Raw genomic sequence first — 20,231 nt, forward strand, 5'->3', positions numbered from 1 at the left:
TTAATGGGGAATGACTAGGGGATTTACCAACACACTACCCAACTTGGCTTCTCATTTGCTGGGATCATGTTTTAGAGGCAAGAAAAAGTGAAAGTCACTTACTCATTGAATATCTTGACAGTAAACTGATCTGAAAGTTATGGATATGCCAGTCAATCAATGTATCCCTATCTTCTGTCCATCAGTCTATAAGACAGTTATGGTTTCGGAATCTTAACAGACATTCTGTGGGCATTAGATCTCAAATAACTTGGTTAAGTCTTATTTTTAGGAAATCATCTAAATACCTTCTAATTTGGGAAGTTAAGAACAAAACAGACAAATTGCTAGAATTTACTTCTACCTCAGATCACTTAAATAAGTATCCATTATGGGGACTTCTACCAAGATGGCAGAGAGAAGATAGGCACTGTGTTCAGTGCTTCTCCTTCCACTCAGAAACAACATAAAGAAGACTCTTAACAGAAATTCGATAGACAAAGTCCAGAAAGAGAAGCTAGGAGAAGAACACCTACCAAGAAGGTCTGTCTCAGGGGCAGTGGGTGAACTGGGAGCCAGAAATGAAGGACACATAACTTTTCTGTGACTCAGATAGAATGATTTAAAAATAATACCTTCTTAAAAAGGGGGACAGTAAGGAGATTGGAGTATGGAAGACACTGAATAGGGCAAATCTCATTACATAATGTAATTGAGGAGAAGAAGGGAGAATTCCACCTGAATCTTCATCTCATCAGACTTGGCTTAAAGTTAACTTTGACACACTCAGTTAAGTTAAGAAACTTACCTTACCTTTCAAGCATTAAAAGGGGAAAAGGGGAGGGGGGGAAAGGGGGAACTAATAGAAGAAATGGAAGAAGGGGAAAAGGGAAAGGGGAAAGAAAAGGGAGGGGGATTGATATAAGAGGACAAACACAATGAAGGTGGTGGATTCAGAAACAAAACACTGGGGAATGTGGATAATGTGAAAAAAGGGGAAAAGTACAAACAGAAGGAAATAGAATGGAGGGCAATAAAGAGTTAGTAATTATAACATTGAGTGTGAATGGGATGAACTCTCCTTTAAAACATAAGCTAATAGCAGAATGTATTAAAAACAAGAATCCTACAATATGCTGCTTACAAAGAAACTCATCTGAAGCAGAGAAAGTGGAAAATAGAGTAAAGGTAAAAGGTTGGAGCAAAACATGTTTTGCTTCAACTAAAGTGAAAAAAGTCAGGGGGTAGCAATCCTAATTTCAGATAAAGTAGCTGCAAAAATAGATAGCCTTAAAAGAGAAAAGGAAGGAAACTATATCCTCCTAAAAGGCACCATAGACAAAAAAAAGTAATTTGAATACTGAATATGTATGCAACCAATGGTACAGCATACAAAATCTTAGAGGAGACATTGAAAGAGCTACAGGAAGACATAAGACAGCAAACTCGACTAGTGGGAAACCTCAACCTCCCACTCTCAGATTTAGATAAATCTAATCATAAAATAACAAGAAGGAAGGTAAACAGATTGTAAGAAAACCTAGATATGATAGATCTATGGAAGAAATTGAATGGGGATAGAAAGGAATATGCCACAGTACACGGCACTTATACAAAATTGACCATGTACTAAGACATAAAAACCTAATGATCAATTGCAGAAAGGCAGAAATAGTGAGTACATCTTTCTCAGTTCATAATGCAATAAAAATAATATGCAATACTGGGCCAGGGAGATATAGACCCAGAACTAATTGGAAACTAAATAACCTTATTTTAAAGAATGAATGGATCAAGCAACAAATTATAGAAAGAATTAATTATTTCATCCTAGATAATGACAATAATGAAACAACATACCAAAACCTATGGGATACACTTAAGCCAGCTGTCAGGAGATACATTATATCTTCAAATGCTTACATGAATAAATGAGAGAAACAAGAAATCAAGGAACTAAATATGCAACTAAAAATTAGAGAAAGAACAAATTAACCCCCCAATTAAATACCAAATTAGAAATTCTAAAAATTAAGAGAAATTAATAAAATGGAAAGCAAAAAAACTATTGAACTAATAAATAAAAGCAAGAGCTGGTTTATGAAAAAACCAATAAAATTGATAAAACTCTGGTCAATTTCATTAAAATAAGAAAACCAAATTGCTAGTATCATGAATGAAAAAGGTGACCTTACCACAAATGAGGTAGAAATTAAAGTAACATTTTGAAATTATTTTCCCAACTCTATGTCAATAAATTTGATAATCTAAGTGAAATGGATGAATATTTACAAAAACATCAGTTTCCCAGATTAAATGAAGAGGAAATTAATTACCTAAATAACCCTATCTCAGAAAAAGAAATTCAACAAGCCATTATTGAATTCCCTAAGAAAAAATTTCTAGGGCCAGATGGAGTCACAAGTGAATTCTATAAAACATTTAAGGAACAATTGGTTCCAATTCTATATAAACTCTTTGGAAAAATAAGTGAAGATGGAACTCTGCCTAACCCTTTCTCTAAGACCAATATGGTGCTGATAGCTAAACCAGGAAGAGTTAAAACAGAGAAAGAAAATTATAGACCTATCTCCCTGATGAATATAGATGCAAAAATCTTAAATAAAATCTTAGCAAAATGATTACAAGTTATCACTAGGATAATGCATTATGATCAAGAAGGATTTATCCCAGGAATTCAGGGTTGGTTCAATATTAGGAAAACTGTTAGTATAATTAATTATATCAATAACAAACCTATTAGAAATCATGTGATCATATCAATAGATGCTGAAAAAGCCTTTGACAAAATACAGCACCCATTCATACTAAAAACACTAAAGAGTGTAGAAATAAATAGATTGTTCCTCAGAATAATAAACACTATCTGAAACCATCAATAAACATATGCAATGGGGATAGGCTAACACATTTCCAATAAAATCAGGGCTGAAACAAGGATGCCCATTATCACCACTACTATTCAATATTGTATTAGAAATGTTAGCTTCAGCAATAAGAGAAGAAAAAGAAATTGAAAGGATTAGAATTGGGAAGGAAGACACAAAATTCTCACTCTTTGCAGATGACATGATGGTATACCTAAAGAATCCCAAAACATCATCTAAAAAACTACTAGAAATAATTAGCAACTTTAGCAAAGTAGCAGGATTTAAATAAACCCTCATAAATACTCAACATTTCTATATATGTCTAGCAAGATACAGTAGAAAGAGCTAGAAAGAGAAATTCCATTTAAAGTAACCTCAGACAATATAAAAAACCTAGGAGACTACCTGCCAAGGCTGACTCAAAAACTATTTTTTAAATATTTAATATTTATTTAATTCTCATTTTGTACAAATAATATATTTATAGATTAATAAAATATTCTTGTTTAAGAGTAAACAAAATACCTCCTCCCCCCCAAAAAATATAGACTCTCTTGAGCAATAAACTAAAGGGGAGAGAAGAAAATTAAGATTAAAAATAAATAATAGTTGGGTGGCTAGGTGGCATAGTGGATAAAGCACCGGCCTTGGAGTCAGGAGTACCTGGGTTCAAATCCGGTCTCAGACACTTAATAATTACCTAGCTGTGTGGCCTTGGGCAAGCCACTTAACCCCATTTGCCTTGCAAAAAACCTAAATAAATAAATAAATAAATAAATAAATAAATAAATGATAGTAAAAGTTGTAGGTATGGCCAGGTGGCGCAATGGATGGAGCATCAGCCCTGGAGCCAGGAGCACCTGAGCCCATATCCGGCCCTATACACCCAACAATCACCCAGTCATGTGGCATGCAAGCCACTCCAACCCCACTGCCCAGAAAAAACCAAAAAAAAAAAAAGACCCAAAATAAAATAAAAATAGTAATAATAGTAGGGGTGGCTGGGTGGCAGACAGAGCATTGGCCCTTGAGCCAGGAGCACCCGGGTCCAAATATGGCCTCAGACACCCAACAATCATCATGCCCTGCGGCCCCAGGCAGGCCACCCAGCCCCATTTGCCCTGCATCCCCCCCCCAAAAAATAACAATAATAATAAATGTGCTTCAGACTTTGTTCCAACACCAACAACTCTGTCATGGGTGGATCACATTCTTTATGATAAGTCCATTGCAAAAGTTACTTCCATATTTTTCCACTGTTGCCATTGCTGATCGCAACTGCCTCCTTTCATATTTCTCCACTACCATGTACTATATTTTCTCTCTCCTTTCACTCTGACTCTGCTGTAGGGTAGCTGAGTGTTGCAGCAGACAGATCTCTGGTCCTGGGGCCAAGAGGCCCTGAGCCCCCCTACAACCCCTTAGGCCCAGCATCCACCTGGCCCTATGGTCCTGGACAGGCCATCCAATCCCAGCCCCTTGCTAGAAGTAAAAAAGAAAATGTGTTATATCTGACCACTCTTCCACCATGGCCCATCTTCTTACTCCAGATGCCTATACCCCATTGAGTATATGTGCTGTTTCCTCTCCTAGCCACCTCTGATGAGAGCAAAGATTCCCTCATTCCCCTTTGTCTTCCCCCCTTCCATATCATTGCAATAGCTCATTGTAATAAAGAAAAATCTTATTATATGAAAAATCTTGGCCTATTCCCCCCTCTCCTTTTTCTTTCTCCCATCACATTTCCCTTTTTTCTATTGACTCCATTTTTACACTGTATTTTATCTTCAAATTCAGCTTTCTCCCGTGCTTCAACTATAAAGCTCCTTCTGCCTGCTCTATTAACTGAGAAGGTTCATATGAGTATTATCAGTGTAATTTTTCTATGTAAGAATACATGCAGTTCATCATCATTATGTCCCTCATATTTTCACCTTCTCCTCCGATCTCTATGCTTCACCTGAGTCCTGTATTTAAAGATCAAAGCTTCTGTTCAGCTCTGGCCATTCCAACAGGAACATTTGAAATTCCCCTGGTTCATTGAAAGTCCATCTTTTTCCCTGGAAGAGGACATTCAGCCTTGCTGGGCAGTTGATTCTTGGTTGCATTCCAAGCTCTTTTGCCTTCCGGTATATTATATTCCAAGCCCTATGAGCTTTTAATGTAGTTGCTGCTAAGTCCTGTGTGATCCTGATTGCAGCTCCACGGTATTTGAATTGTGTCCTTCTGGCTGCTTGTAATATTTGCTCTTTGACTTGGGAGTTCTGGAATTTGGCTGTAATATTCCTAGGGGTTGGTTTGTTGGGGTCTCTTTCTTGGGGGCATCGGTGGATTCTCTCCATTTCTATTTTGCCCTCTGCTTCTAGGATATTAGGGCAATTTTTCTGTAGTAATTCTTTGAAAATGATGTCAAGGCTGTTTTCCTGATCATGACTTTCAGGTATCCCAATAATTTTTAAATTATCTTTCCTAAATGTGATTTCCATATCGGTTGTTTTTTCAATGAGATGTTTCACATTTTCTTCCAGTTTTTCATTTTTTTTTGGTTTTGAAGTAATGAGTCCTGATTTCTCATAAATTTATCAATATCCCTGAGTTTTATTCTTTGTCTGAAGGATTTGTTCTCCTCAGAGAGTTTTCTTATCTCTTTTTCCATCTGGCCAATTTTGCTTTTTAAAGTATTCTTCTCCTCAATAACTTTTTGAACTGTTTTATCCATTTGACCTAAGCTGGTTTTTAGCATGCTATTTTCTTCAATATTTTTTTGGATTTCCTTGACTAGGCTGCTGACTTCATTTTCATGTTTTTCCTGCATCTCTCTCATTTCTTTTCCCAGTTTTTCTTCTAACTCCCTCATTTGATTTTCAAAGTCTTTTTTGAGCTCTGTCATAGCCTGATCCCAATTTCTGTTTTTCTTGGAGTCTTTAGATGCAGGAGTTTGTGTTTCCTCATCTTCAGACTGAGTACACTGATCCTTCTTGCATAGATAATGTATTTCTCAATGGTTTTCCTATTTTTTTCCTCTACTTGCTCATTTTCCCAGCCTAAGCCTGTTTTGGGGGTGCTGGTCTCAGTGTGTGAGGCTCTGTCCTCCCTCCTGGTCTGTGAATGACCATATGTGCCCCCCCTCTGCTACAGGGCTGAGGTGGAGGGGGCCCCTGCTGTTCTATGTGGGGGCCTAGACTGCAATCAGGATCTGAATGTGGTCAGAACCCCAGAGTCCTGTTCCAGGGGCAGCTCTGCAGTCTCTCTCTCTCTTCACTCCCCTCCCTCAGCTCAATGAGCTCATGCCCTGGGGGTTCCTGCTAACTGGCTCCGCCTGCTTATGTTTCCTGGATCTGGAATGCAGTGGCCACACTGCTAGCTATGTACCCTGAAGGCTGGACTTCATGTGCTTGCTCTGGCAGAGGTCCCCCTGCTGTTCCCCCAATTTGTGTCCAGTGCTCCCCTGGGTGTAGCTCAAGAAATTCCCTGCTGCTGTGAGCTGCAGCTCCCAGCACCCTGGGGCTGCCGCAGGGAGGCTGAAGTTCTTTTGCTCTGGTGGGCCATCCCTCTGGTGACCCGCCCCTCCAACCCTGGGGAGCAGAGCCTTTCTGCTCTTTTCCAGGTTACCTTGAGTAGGAGAATGGCCTCACTGGGTCCCTCTGTGGGTTCTGTCTCTCGAAAATTTAGTTAAAGTCCTTAGTTTCGAAGCTTTATGAGAAAGTGCCTAAGATACAATCTGCTCTTGTTGCCATCTTAGCTCTGCCCCCCTTGCCATCTCAAAATCTTTTTGAAAACAATTACAAAACACTTCTCACACAAATAAAATCAGATTTAAATAGCTGGACAAACATCAACTGTTCATAGATAGGTTGAGTTAATATAATAAAAATGACAATTCTACCAAAACTAAACTGCTTGTTTAGTGCCCTACCAAACAAAATTCCAAAAAACTACTTTAATGAGTTAGAAAAAGTTGTGAGTAAATTTATATGAAGAAGTAAAAAGTCAAGAATTTCCAGGGATTCAATGAAAAAATGTAAAAGAAGTTGGCTTAGCCTTACCAGATCTAAAATTAAATTCTAAAGCATCAGTCATCAAAACTATTTGGTATTGGCTAAGAAATAGAGTGGTGGATAAGTGGAATAGACTAGGTGCAATAGCAGGAAATGATTATAGCAATATGCTGTTTGATAAACCCAAAGAGTCCAGATTTTGGGATAAAAACTCTCTCTTTGATAAAAATTGTTGGGGAAATTGAAAGTTAGTATGGCAGAAACTTGGATTAGACCAACACCTCACACCTGATACCAAGATAAGATCAAAATGGATACAGGATTTAGACAAAATACAATATTATAAGCAAACTAGAAGATCAAGGAGTAGATTACCTGTCAGATCTATGGAAAGGGAAGTAGTTTGTGACCAAGGAAGAGATAGAGAACATCATTAAAAACAAGCTAGATAATTTTGATTACATTAAATTTAAAAGCCTTTACACAGACAAAACCACTGTAACCAAGATCAAAAGAAATATAGTAAATTGGGAAACAATTTTTGCAATTAGTATTTCTAACAAAGACTCATTTCTAAAATATACAGATAACTGGGTCAAATTTTTTTAAAAAAAGCCATTCCCCAATTAGTCAAAGGGTATGCAAAGGCAAGTTATAGTTGAAGAAATCAAAGCACTCCATAGTCATATGAAAAATTGCTCTGAATCATTATTTATTAAAGAAATGAAAATTAAAGCATCTCTGAGATACCACCTCATACCTCTCAGACTGGCCAATGTGACCAGAAAGGGCAATGATCAATCTTGGAAGGGATGTGGGAAACCTGGGACACTAATACATTGTTGGTGGAGCTGTGAACTCATCCAACCTTTCTGGAGAGCAATTTTGAATTATGCCCAAAGGGCAACAAAGATGTGTATACCCTTTGATCCAGCAATACCACTACTGGGTCTATAGCCTGAAGAGATTATAAAAAGAGTAAAAGCATCGCTTGTACAAAAATATTTGTAGCAGCCCTGTTTGTGGTGGCAAAGAATTGGAAATTAAGTGAATGTCCTTCAGTTGGGAAATGGTTTAACAAACTGTGGCATATGTATGTTATGGAACACCATTGTTCTATTAGAAAACAGGAAGGATGGGAGTTCAGGGAAGCCTGGAAGGATTTGCATCAACTGATGCTGAGTAAGATGAGCAGAATCAGAAAAATATTGTACACCCTAACAGCAACACGGGGGGTGATGATCAACCTTGATGGACTTGATCATTCCATCAGTGTAACAACCAGGGACAATTTTGGGTTATCTGCAATGGAGAATACCATTGATATGCAGAGAAAGAATTGTGGAGTTTGAACAAAGACCAAAGACTATTACGTTCAAATTAGGAAAAAAAAACTTTTTTAATTATGTAATTTTGCTACCTCATTCTTTATTTTTCTTCCTTAAGGATATGATTTCTCTCTTATCACATTCGATTGAGATCAATGTACACCATGGAAACAATGTAAAGACTAACAGAATGCCTTCTGTGGGGGTTCAGAGGAGGGAAGCAAGAATGGGGGGGAGAATTGTAAAACTCAAAATAAACTGAAATTTTTATAACAAAAATCAATAAATCTATTCACCACTTCCACTTCAAAAAAAAAAAAAGTATCCAGTACAGGAACATTGAAAGCCCAAAGATTTTACTCAGGACCATTCTTTTTCCCTTCAAAATCAAAACATCATGTGCCTTTCCTCATCAGGAAAAGATGTGATCTCCCTATGTAAGAGATGAGAATATAACATCTAGACTCCCACAGGCCTCTCACAAATTTGGAATCTCTTGTCTCTTTTCTTGGATGCATGATGGCCTTCCTGGTATAAAATAATTATCAAAAGATAAACTCCTTCCAAAGGATTATAGATCTAAAGCTGGTAAGGACCTCCAGAAGTAATTTTGCCCAACAACTCATTTTAAATATGCAGAAATTGAGACCCAGGAGGCTGAGATTTGCCTAATATTATACAGTAAGTAGACCACAGAGGAGGGATTTGAACCAAATTCTCTTACTCTAAAGTCAATGATCTTTATATTGTATCATGCTTTGCAATTCCAATATCGAGATTTTTTAAAAAGATTCTACCTATGGGTCAGCCATCATGTTAAGTGGTGGGGATGCAAAAAAAAAGACAAGAGACAGTCCTTGCTCTCAGGAGCACATAGTATAATGTGAGAGATAATATACAAACATGTACACAGATAAATTGAGGGTAGTCTTAGTGAGGAAGATACTAAGATTAAGGAAGAATGGGAAGGGCTTTTTGCAGAGAGTAAGGTTTTAACTGACATTTGAAGGAAGCAAAGGAAGCCAGGACATGGAGATAGGAAGGGAGATCATTCTAGGGCATGGGAGACAGCCAGTGAAAATGCCTTGAGTCAAGAGATGAAGCTTCTTGATCAGAAAACAGCAAGGAGGTCAGTGCCACCAGATGGAATAGGACATGTTAGGGGAGGTCAAAAAACTTTATTATGGTCTGCTTACTTACAGGGATTTATCTACATACCTATGCATATATATATATATATATATATATATCTTTATAATATGTATACTTATAATATATGATAGTATAATAGACAATATATATCAATATATTATATGTGACATGTATTATATATTATGTTTGTTAGATGGCATGTATTAAATATATACATCATGTACTTTTTTTGGAAAGATTGCTTTTTAACCTGGGGTGGATGGAGTACTCATGATTTCATCAGAGTAAAGACTTTTCAATGTAAAAACTTTTTATTGATACAGAAAAATAAATCATCTCTAATTTTTAGTCATAGAATCAATCATACAATCAGAAATGTTGAGTCAGAAAGGATCCTAGATGCCATTTAGTTCAAATCCCTTACTTTACAGATGAGAGAACTGAGGCAAAAGGAGGTCAAGTGACTTGTCTCAGAGTTACAATCCCTATTATGTCCCTAGTTATCTAGGAACTAAACCTAGATTTTCCTGTCAATCTTCTAACCACTAAGCTTTCTAAGCATCACTGCCTCTCAGATACTTAGTAGCTGGATAATCATGAGCAAACCATACAATTGCTAAAAACCTCAGTTTCCCTATCTGTTAAATATGGATAATAGTACCACACAGGATTATTAAGAGGACAACATTTTGCAATCCATAAGGTGCTTTTTAAATGTGGCTGCCACTATTTATCTTAAGTGAACCCAGCAGATTCTGTGTCTGTTGTCCATAGGAGAGTTCCAGGAGTAACTCAATATCAGTTTAGCTGCAGGGTGAAGATTCTTTTCAGCTAAACACACTCAAAGGCAGTCTATGGCTTTGCCTTGTTCTTAATGAAAAAGTTTCCAGAGTTTAAGGTTATTGTGATGAACAATAGATCTCATGGTAGTGTGGAATGTGCAGGAGACTTGGCTCAAAGTGTAAATGACCCCAAAGGTATATGTGTATATTGATTTTTAAACAAAACTGAATCCTTGGTGTGAATTTGGTTGTTTGCCTCTTTCTTTAAATTTGTAGGGCAGCCTGGTATAGCAAAGAGAATATTAACCTTGCAATCAGGAATATACATTTTCAAATTCTGCCCATGACACTAGATCAATGCTATAGAATTCAAATCTATAGGGTTCAACACCACATCCAGCACCCCATTCTTCTCTTTACTATGCTACCTTTTCAGTTAATTTAAAAATAAGTAGTTTGAGGAAAAGTGTCTAAAAAAATCAAAGTAGAATAGATGCTCAGGAAAAAAAAAGATATTTGAGACTAAGAATGAGGGAAGTAAGTATGGGGAAGAGAGCAGATTGTTAAGAGAGCAGATTTTATAACGAACCCCAAAGTTAAGCCCAAAGAAACACCAGAAACAGTCTTGTCTCCTTTCCCCTTCCTTCTATTTCCTTTCCTCATAGGAGGTGAAGGAAGAGAAGAAAGGAAGAGGTCACATTTAAAGTGCACTTTATGGATTGCAAAGTCTTTTCCTCTTTATAATCCTGTTATACTATTATCCATATTTAATAGATAGGGAAACAGGTTTTAGCAATTGCATGGTTTGCTTATGATTATTCAGCTAAGTATCTTAGAGGCAGTGACATTTAGAACTGTTAGTGGTTAGAAGATTGACAGGAAAATCTAGGGATGTAACAGGTAGTCATTTGACCTCCCTTTGCCCTTTAAGATTTGAAAAGTAGTTTATATATATTGTTTCCTTTGGTATTCACAACAAGGTGAGTACAAATATTGGTAGCCCCATTTCACAGATTAGGAAATTGAGCCTCAGGGAGATTAAATGATTTGCATAAATAACAGCTCTCTAGGTAGTGTGGAAGTCAGAATTTGAACCCAAATCTCCCCTGTTCAAGTCTAGTTCTCTTTTCACTGTGATGAGGAAGGAGTGCCAAGGAATGAAAAAGGTCAAAGGCTGTATTACCAAATTCGAAGTTGCAGATGTTTCCTTCCTATTATTTAAGTAAGGTCATTCCAGGACAGAGAGGGAGGAATAAAATTATTCCTCCATGTAAAAGGAAAGAAAAAGGGTTGTTTCTGTGTAGTGGGGGTGCTGAAATTGCAAAAAAAAGTCAGAAACAAAAGAGAATACATAAAGCTCTAAGGAGGTAGCATATGAGACCAAGGCAAGCCGCTGGACCCTTCTTTGGGGGTATAATGCTTCCAGAATTTTGTCATAGTATGTTTCTTTGCCAGAGTGCCAGTCAGCAATAGGAAAGGTTTATGAGTTAGTCAGGACAGCACAATAATTTTATCAATGAAATCAAACATATGATCAATTTAGAGGGAATGGAAGGATCTGGTTTGCAGCTGGAGTTAGGGTGGTCACCCTGACACAGGTTCAGACTCCCCAGAGACTAAAGGATTGAGCCAACTTTCTGATGGTGATGCTGAGTATATGAGTCTATGACATCATAGCTAATTCATTTACATACTCTCCTCTGATTGATTGACAAAGTTAAAGTTGAGCAGAATCAAAAAACCCTACCCATGATATAATGAATTTGGGGCTGGGAGGGGCCAAGGTAAGAATTCTGCACACTTATAATCTAGAAGCATTCAGTGCCTGGGTTTACATGCACATCCCCAAGCCCCATCTTTTGTGAACTGTGTCTTCCCTAATATAGGAAATGCAAATCCTCATAATAAATGCCCAATTAAACCAATTATCTTTAATTATTTGGCTTGTGAAGCAACAGTGTTAACAATAGTCAAAGGCTCGATAAGGGAGCACTAGCGTTTAGTGGAACAACCTATTCCCAGAGTTGTGGGTAAAAATGAGGCAAAAGAGGCCACCTCATTCCAGCCAGCTAATGAGACCACTCCTCTGGACCTAGAGCAGAATGCTTAGGACTTATGTGATTTGTTTGAATCCTCTCAAAGGTTTAGGGACTCTGCTCAGATGGTTACTCCTTTAAACAATAGTCATTAAAGACTACATGAAAAATGTGTGAAAAAGGAGAAAGGAGAATCTGTTCCCTCTCTTTCTGCATTAACCAAATCCAAGAATAACCCAGACTATTCTAAGATATGTAGCACATTCCCAAGACCCTGAGAACAATCTATTAAAATTCTGTCCCAGAGGAGGCAAGTTCCTCATGCCAGTCAAACTTGGAAGGGCAGACCTTCCTGGAGTTGGGTAGGAGAGATGGAGTCCAGTATAGAACAGTCATGCTGTAAATTCAAGACTGGGGAGTCACAATAAATTTGTCTAATAATAAATCCATTTTTACTCTTCTTAAAAAATACATATAGCCTATGGGCTATTCTCTAAGCTTTCTTTTTTTCTAACCAGATGAGTCAGTCAGTGGTAGGTAGAGAGGTGGGGTATATGAGAAAAGTTGAACCACTGATTTTCTGTTGCTATAAATGCATCCTTCATTCATTTGGTTACACAATAAGTGTTTATCAATCACATAAGATCACAGAAATTTTTAGAGCTGGCAATTGATTTAGAAGATTTTGAAAGAGCACTGAATTGACTTGAGCTGTAGGACTAACTCTACCATTCACTAGCCATGTATCCTGGGTGAGCTGTTTCTTTTCTCTATGTCCAGTTCTTTGAGTATGGATTTTCATATTTTAATTTTTGCTACCTAGCATTTATATGGTACCTTAAGATTTACAAATCTCTTTACAAACAATAATTCATTTCAGCTTGATAATACCTATAAAAGATAGGTGTCAATTATGATCCCCAATTTTTAGATAAGAAAACTGAGGAAAGCAGAGGTTAAATGACTTGTCCAGGGTCATATATCCAGCAAGGACCTGAAGTCAGATCTGAAATGAGCTCTTTCTGCCTCCAGGTCCAAAGCTCTATCCACTGTGCCATCTAGCTTTGGTGTATTTATTATATAAATTAGCGCAGTCACAAACTATGAAATAATATATAAATTATTATTATTATTATTTTTGGCACGTACAAAATATTTAGAAAATGATTTTTGGATGATTGATGTAGTATCTACAAGATGGCAAGACATGAATGCTTGACGAGTTTACTAAGTAGTTGGGTTGACAAAATGCACAAACAAAAAACCCTCACACACTAAAAATTATAGAGAATAATGAATGATGCAATACACAAGCAAGTAGAAAATATGCTATCATGGTATCTAGTATTGATTGGAAGAGAACATTGCATAGAGAAAAAGAATACCAGACTGGGAGTCAAAGGTCATAGGTTTAAGATCCAGCTCTGACAGTCACCAATATGTGGAGTGACTACAGGTAGGTCATTCCTGCCCTCAAAGTAGCATAGGTAGTTGTAAGGATAAAATGATTAGATGTCTGTGGAAATGCTTTGCAACCACAGCTATATAAATGCCAGCTATTATTATTATTCATTGTTAGACTAAACTTGGGTTGCGGTTCTTAAACAGGCAGCAACAAATTCATTAATTAATGTCCTGTTGCAGTTTAGAAAGCTGATTTTGTTAGCTTAAGTAAGACCCCAGGCCTTGCTGAGAACGCTAATTTTGTTAAAATACTGACTTGAGCCTGGGGAAAATGCAAAACATATTCAATTCACACACGCTGGTGCAATTAAAATATTACATTAGCAGCTTGTTCTGTTAATGGGCACCATAAACTTTTAGGACTAAGATGAAATAATGAGCTGCTGGATCAATTTATCAATAAGCATTTATTAAGAATCTACTGTATACCAGGAATTGTTGTTAGCAGCTGGAGACACAAAGGAAAAAAATGAACCAGTCACCTCCCTGAGGAACTTTTATTCTATAGTAAGGACAACATACAAGCATTAAATATGTATGAAATATGTATAGACCCAATGAAAGCAAGGAAATTTGGGGGAGAAACAATAGCAATGAGGGGGATCACAGAAGTCCTTGTGGAAGAGGTGGGAATTGAGTTTCTTTGAAGGCAACTAGGAATTCTAAGGACAGGTAAAAATTAATACATTTCAGGTATAGGAGGGGAGATTTTATCAGATGAAGCAAACATGATTGAAGTTGTCTAAGTAAACCTAAATTGAGATCTCTTTAATGAATGTATCGGTAGTTGTTTTAAAACTACTGCCAATATCATCTAGAGCTTGATGTCTGATCTGATGACGAATACCTTATGATTAATTTGAGTGAGACAAGGATATTTTGGGGACAATTATTTTGACCTTGGTTTTCAAAGGAGTTGAGTATGTATGAATGGTGATGAAGGGAGTGGCAATGAGTTAACAGCAATAACAAGGGAAGAATAAGCATGGACAATCCATGTGAGATGAACAGATTGGCATAGTCATGGCAGTTAGAAAAGAAAGATGAAATTGGAAAAGGAGGATGAGGAATTTGATTGAAAGACAGATTTGTCACCACCAAACCTTGGCTGTTATACTTAAGAGCTCAGGTTGCTTGATAGCACAGCACAGCTTGCAAGACTTCCTTGGGGCTTTCTCCCAGAAAACTACAGGAGAAGACACAAGAATTCTCAAATCCTGAAGCTGCAATGTTCTGTTGTCTGATGTAATGAACTCTCATTTTCTCTCTCTTTCCTCTTTATTTCCATAGTAAGGACAACATACATGCATAAAAATGTATCTAAACAACTCCTCTTTATTTCCATAGTAAGGACAACATACATGCATAAAAATGCATCTAAACATGAGTTGTGAATTTCTGTTTTTCCCTCCTTTGGTATGTTCACAATACTAATAATGGGGAGACTGGTACACTCCTCAGGATTGTTGTCCACACCTATCACACCCCCTGCTCAGCTGCCTTATTTTTGTTGTGGGAATGCAGAATGAGGTTGAATTTCAACCTTCTTGCCACTGTATCTAGATGGCTCTAGAGTAGAAACTAAGGCTTGTGACTTTGCACAGCTTTCCCTCATTTAAATCCAATAGACTTGCAAGTCATGGCATCATTTCCCTGATGTCATGGTCCTGTTCCAGAATGAAGATTAAATAACAACAATTAGGGGTAGGACCTGATGAAAACAGAATTTAAAGATGAATCTAATAATATTATACAAAATGAAATAAAGGGAAGCATTTAGAGGCAGAAAGACCAGATAGGAGGATATTGTAGTAATTCAAGTGTGGACTGATGAGGACCTAGACCAAAGAAATAGCTACGAATAAAGAGAAACACTGGGAAGGAAAGATAGGACTTGGTAATTAGATATAAAAGAAGAGACCAAAAATATTCCAAATACTTGACAGTGTTTGATTTGGAGTCAGGAGTAGCTAAGTGATGTGGTAGATAGAGAACTGTATATGAAGTCAGGAAGATTCATCTTCCTGAGTTCAAATCTGACCTCAGACAATTACTAGTTGTGTCACCCTGGTTAAGTCACTTATCCCTGTTGGCCTCAGTTTCATCACCTGTAAAATGAACTGGGGAAGGAAATGAAACTGCAGTATATCTTCCAAAACATAGAACAAAACCCAAATGGGGTCACAAAATTATATACAACCAAAACAACTGAACAACAATAAAAATGAAGAACAATTTGGAATTAGAAAGGTTTGAGTTCTGTATTGCGTACTCCCTTACCAGTCCTGTGACCATTAACAAATCATCTTAACTTCTTTGAATCTGTTTCCTCATCTGGAAAATGGGAGAAAGTCATTAAAAGTCATTACTTATAGAACATGCACTAGAAGATTGCTGTGTAACTCCAATAACATGTCAATACATATTAAGAATTTTTACAAAACTTAAAACGCGATATGAATGTCTGCTATCCTTATGACAGGTTACTTTGGATTCTCCTAAACTCTTATAATGTCCAAACTAGAATGATTGCCATATTAGAAGTTAGGGGTTGGGGGTGCATGCATGCATGGAAGGAACAAAGAAAGGGATGACCATCATGCTTTCCTTTGACAAGCTCTACAAACCATGGATAAGGAAACATGGTGATGGCAATGAAATAGGAAATCTACTAGCCAAAGTCAAGGACCATCAGTAGGAAAATGGCTGGCTGTAGACCTCTGTTATAAAGGTTTCAGGTCAGGGTATTAGGTTAATCTCAGGAGTGGTCAGAAATGAGGAAATTGGTATGGGTAGTAGCTTCTTGAAAAAGGGAGGTGAAAGTAATGATGAGCTCAATTTTACATATAGATATAGAAAAAGAGGCACATTGGTATGATAGAGTACTTTTTTAGAGTTGGCGTCAGGATGCCCACAGCATCAGGAGGTCACAGGAGGTCATATGCCTCTGATATATACTAAGTGTGCAATAAACTTGGGCGACTCTATAATACTTCTGGACTTTGTTATAGACTATTGCTTATGGAGAGACTTTATAAATCCCCAAAATCACACATCTTTCATGCACTGACATACAGAGAACAAGAAGGGACTTTGGATCATTTATCCTAACTTTCTAATTTACAAAGATTGGGGCCAAGTCCCAGAAAATGAAAATTACTTGTTGAAAGAATACATAGGTGGTTAGTGACATAACTGTAAATATATAGAAGCCAACTCTCCTGGTATCTAGACTATTTTTAAATTTTCTATTATTATTATTATTATTATTATTATTATTATTATTATTATTATCCATGTATTTTTACACAATACCATTTTGCTTTCCCATTGAATTTGAAGTGGCAGTAATATATTGGAATAATGATATTTCCACAGTAAACAGCAGATGTCAATGGGGTTCTAAGACATCATCATGAACCATTTTCAATAGCAGTTTGGTAGTTTAACAGGTTTTAAGGAGAATGGACAGTTGTTTTTCATTTTTCTGAGTCTCAGGTGACCTCATCTGTAAAATGGGGATAGTAATACTTTGTTTTACCTGTGTTCCAAGGTTATATCTGAGGAAAGGGCCCTGTAATTTTTAAAGCACTATAGAAACTAGAATGATTATTGTTGCTGTCTTATCATCCCAGTGGCTTGTGTGAGACAGGCTTATGAAAGGCTATATTCTTCAAAAGCACTACTGACAGTCATTCTGTCTCAGCCAGAAGAGAAAACTGAGCCATCCTTAAATCCAGACAATCTAGAGTTTGTTAAGAGCATTAGATAATCAGTTAATTCCCAAATATCAGTATAAAAAAGCATTCTTTTTTTTTGGTTTCTGAATAATAGTAATTCACATTTATATTTTAAACTTGACTAAGTTCCACATTGATGTACATAGAAATCCTGTGAAATAAGTACTGTTATTATTTTCATTTTATAAGTAGAGAAAGAGAGTATTGGAGAGGTTTAGTGACTAGACTAGGATCATATAGATAATAAGTACATAAAAATGGATTTGAATGTTTTCTTGACTCTAAACCCATTGTTCTATCCATTCCATTATGCTTCTTTCCCCACACTTTATAGCTGTGTGATCTTGGACAAGTCATTTTACTTGTCTATGCCTCAGTTTCAACATCTAAAAAATGAGGACAAAAATATTTTTGATGCTACATTATAAACTTGAAGCATTTTATAAACCTGAAGTATGTAGAAATTGGAGTAGTGATGGTGAGGACAACACTGCTGATGATTTCTTGGGGAGTAGGAGAAGAGATGAATATTATATTTGGGTTAATTCTAGTTCCCTGAGTCCATACTAATCCAGTAATGTTGGCAAGTAGTTATGAAATCAATAACCTGAGATTACAAAATTTGTTCCCAGATAATTAATTGAAAGTTGCATATGCTTCCTTTCTAGGAGTGTCTCTATTCATCATTAATCCCTTGCTCAGTCAGTCTAGGACTTAGAACTTCAGATAGAATCACTGAATGTCAGTGCTGGAGGAAAACTTAAAAGTTAATCGATGTAGAGATTTAAGGGAGCTTAGAGGTCACTGAGTCTCACCCCCTTCTTTTTACAGGTGAAGAAAGTGAGGCCATAAGTGTCACAAGGTGCTTATCAAGTCATCAAGAAACCAACACCCATCTAATAAAGTTCTACTGAAGTTACCATTAAAATGAATAATACATTTTACTGGCAAGGAAATTCCATTTTAATAGAGGAGACAACAAGGAGGTATGCATACATATACAGATATACATACATATTCAATGCATATATCCACATAGGTATTTATATATGCTATTAATTTATTATATACATAAAAATTTGGATAAATTATAAATTATATAAATATTTTAGATATAGTAATGATAGTTGTCATTCATTTATCTCTTTAAGGTTTTCAAATTTTCCAAATTTGATCTGCTTTTATCTTCATGACAACCCTGAAAGATAGATGCTACTAATTATCCTTATTTTTTTTAACATGTGAAGAAGTTAGGATTGAGAGGATTAAATGATTTGCACAAGGTGACACAGCTAGTTAAGTATCTAAGGTTGAATTTGAACTCACATCTTCCTGACTCCAAGTACTCTATCAACTATGTCACCTAGTTACTCGTACTTTATAGAATACATAGAAAAGAAAGAATTAAAAAGATACTTAAATACCAAGCGATACAGTCCCTACTTGAAACTCCAGATCTCCAGACTCCTAGTCCTGTATATTTTTCCCATAATACTCTAATATTTCAAGACAGGCTTCAGGAGATAAGAGTAAAGGATTACCGAGCTTTGTGAACTATTAAATTGGGATTGAAAGTCTCTTTCTTTCTCTCAAAATCAGGAATAAGTGACTTGAGCAGGGTCACACAGTTTAGTGTATGATTTAAATTTCACTGATTCCAGGGCAGTACTCTATCCACTGTATCAGCTAGTTGCCCATAAATCCTTTAACAAAGGCACAACTTGTTCATTTGATTCCACAGGCCAAGTAACTCAACTCTATAAGCTCATTTCACTATTTTTATTCTTTCAGACTAAACCTTGTGGAAATGGAAGTGAACATTCAAGAGCAATGAACTTGTTCCATTGCTGTATGGCCCTCAAACAGATGCCATTTGTACCCAGATGCCATATATTCTTCATTCTGAGACATCTTCTCTACGGATGTCCAAAAGGTTGTCCAAAGCTAATGCATGAACTACAACCCAGAGACTTCTGGACAATTAGTCACTCACTAGAGGTCTTCCAGCAAATCCTGGATGACCATTTTTTCAGGGATGTTGTGGATAGGATCCTTCTGTAGGTGTTGGTAGGGCTACATAGCCTCCAAGGTCCCTTCCAAATCCTAGAACACTGTGATTCTGCCAGTCGTATGAGGGTAAAATGGCATTCACCCTCCTCTTCCCCACCCTATCCTCTTGTCTGCTCACAGCAACTTTTAATACTGACCCTGGGTAAAAATGTAGTCTTCAGAATTTCCCAAGTACTTCTTACATTCATCCATTGAATACTTTCCATAAATACCGGTATGTTTTCCTAATATTTGTGTAACTTTTTCCACAATAATAATGGCCACCATTTATACAGATATTTAAGATTTACAAAGTACTTTACTTTTTTTATCTCATTTAACCCTGCTCTCCCTGACACCCCTATGAGGTATGTCCATTACACAGGTGAGGAAACTGAGTAGGAGTATCCTAGTGAACATTTAATAACCAGGACTCTTAGAAAAAAACAATTTAGGAATGGCATTTTATCTGCATTATCACTTCCTCTGTTCTTCACCCTTCAAGTAGGGACCAATATTAATTTCCACTGGTAAGGAAAGAATCACAAACTAATGGGCTTTGGAACTGTAAATATCACATTTTTTCTATCACTTTAAATCTAGACAATAAATAAAATGATCATTTTATTTGCAATGTAACATACTGAAAAAATCCAAGTAATTGGATCCCATTCTGAAACTGAGAAGTTAAATAACTTGTCTAGTGTTTAAGATGGGATTCAAACTCAGGACTTCTTGACTAATACTCAAACACTCATGTCATACCATGCAATTTTCAAAGGTCCCTTCCAATTCCAAGAAAGTTTTTACTA

The 20,231-nt window shown here is 36.7% G+C and overlaps 1 protein-coding gene and 1 long non-coding RNA gene across 3 annotated transcripts in view; one reads left to right on the top strand and one right to left on the bottom strand.

Annotated features, from left to right (window-relative positions):
* Window positions 1-20,231, bottom strand: part of LRFN2 (leucine rich repeat and fibronectin type III domain containing 2) — a 148,034-nt gene that overhangs the window by 106,326 nt on the left and 21,477 nt on the right. The window lies entirely within an intron of this gene.
* On the top strand, window positions 240-19,696 carry LOC141523580 (uncharacterized). Its single transcript, XR_012478518.1, has 3 exons — window positions 240-522; window positions 18,202-18,356; window positions 19,162-19,696. It is a non-coding gene; the product is annotated as an uncharacterized LOC141523580 (long non-coding RNA).

Source organism: Macrotis lagotis, chromosome 5 (assembly GCF_037893015.1).
Source record: "Macrotis lagotis isolate mMagLag1 chromosome 5, bilby.v1.9.chrom.fasta, whole genome shotgun sequence".
NCBI lineage: Eukaryota > Metazoa > Chordata > Mammalia > Peramelemorphia > Peramelidae > Macrotis > Macrotis lagotis.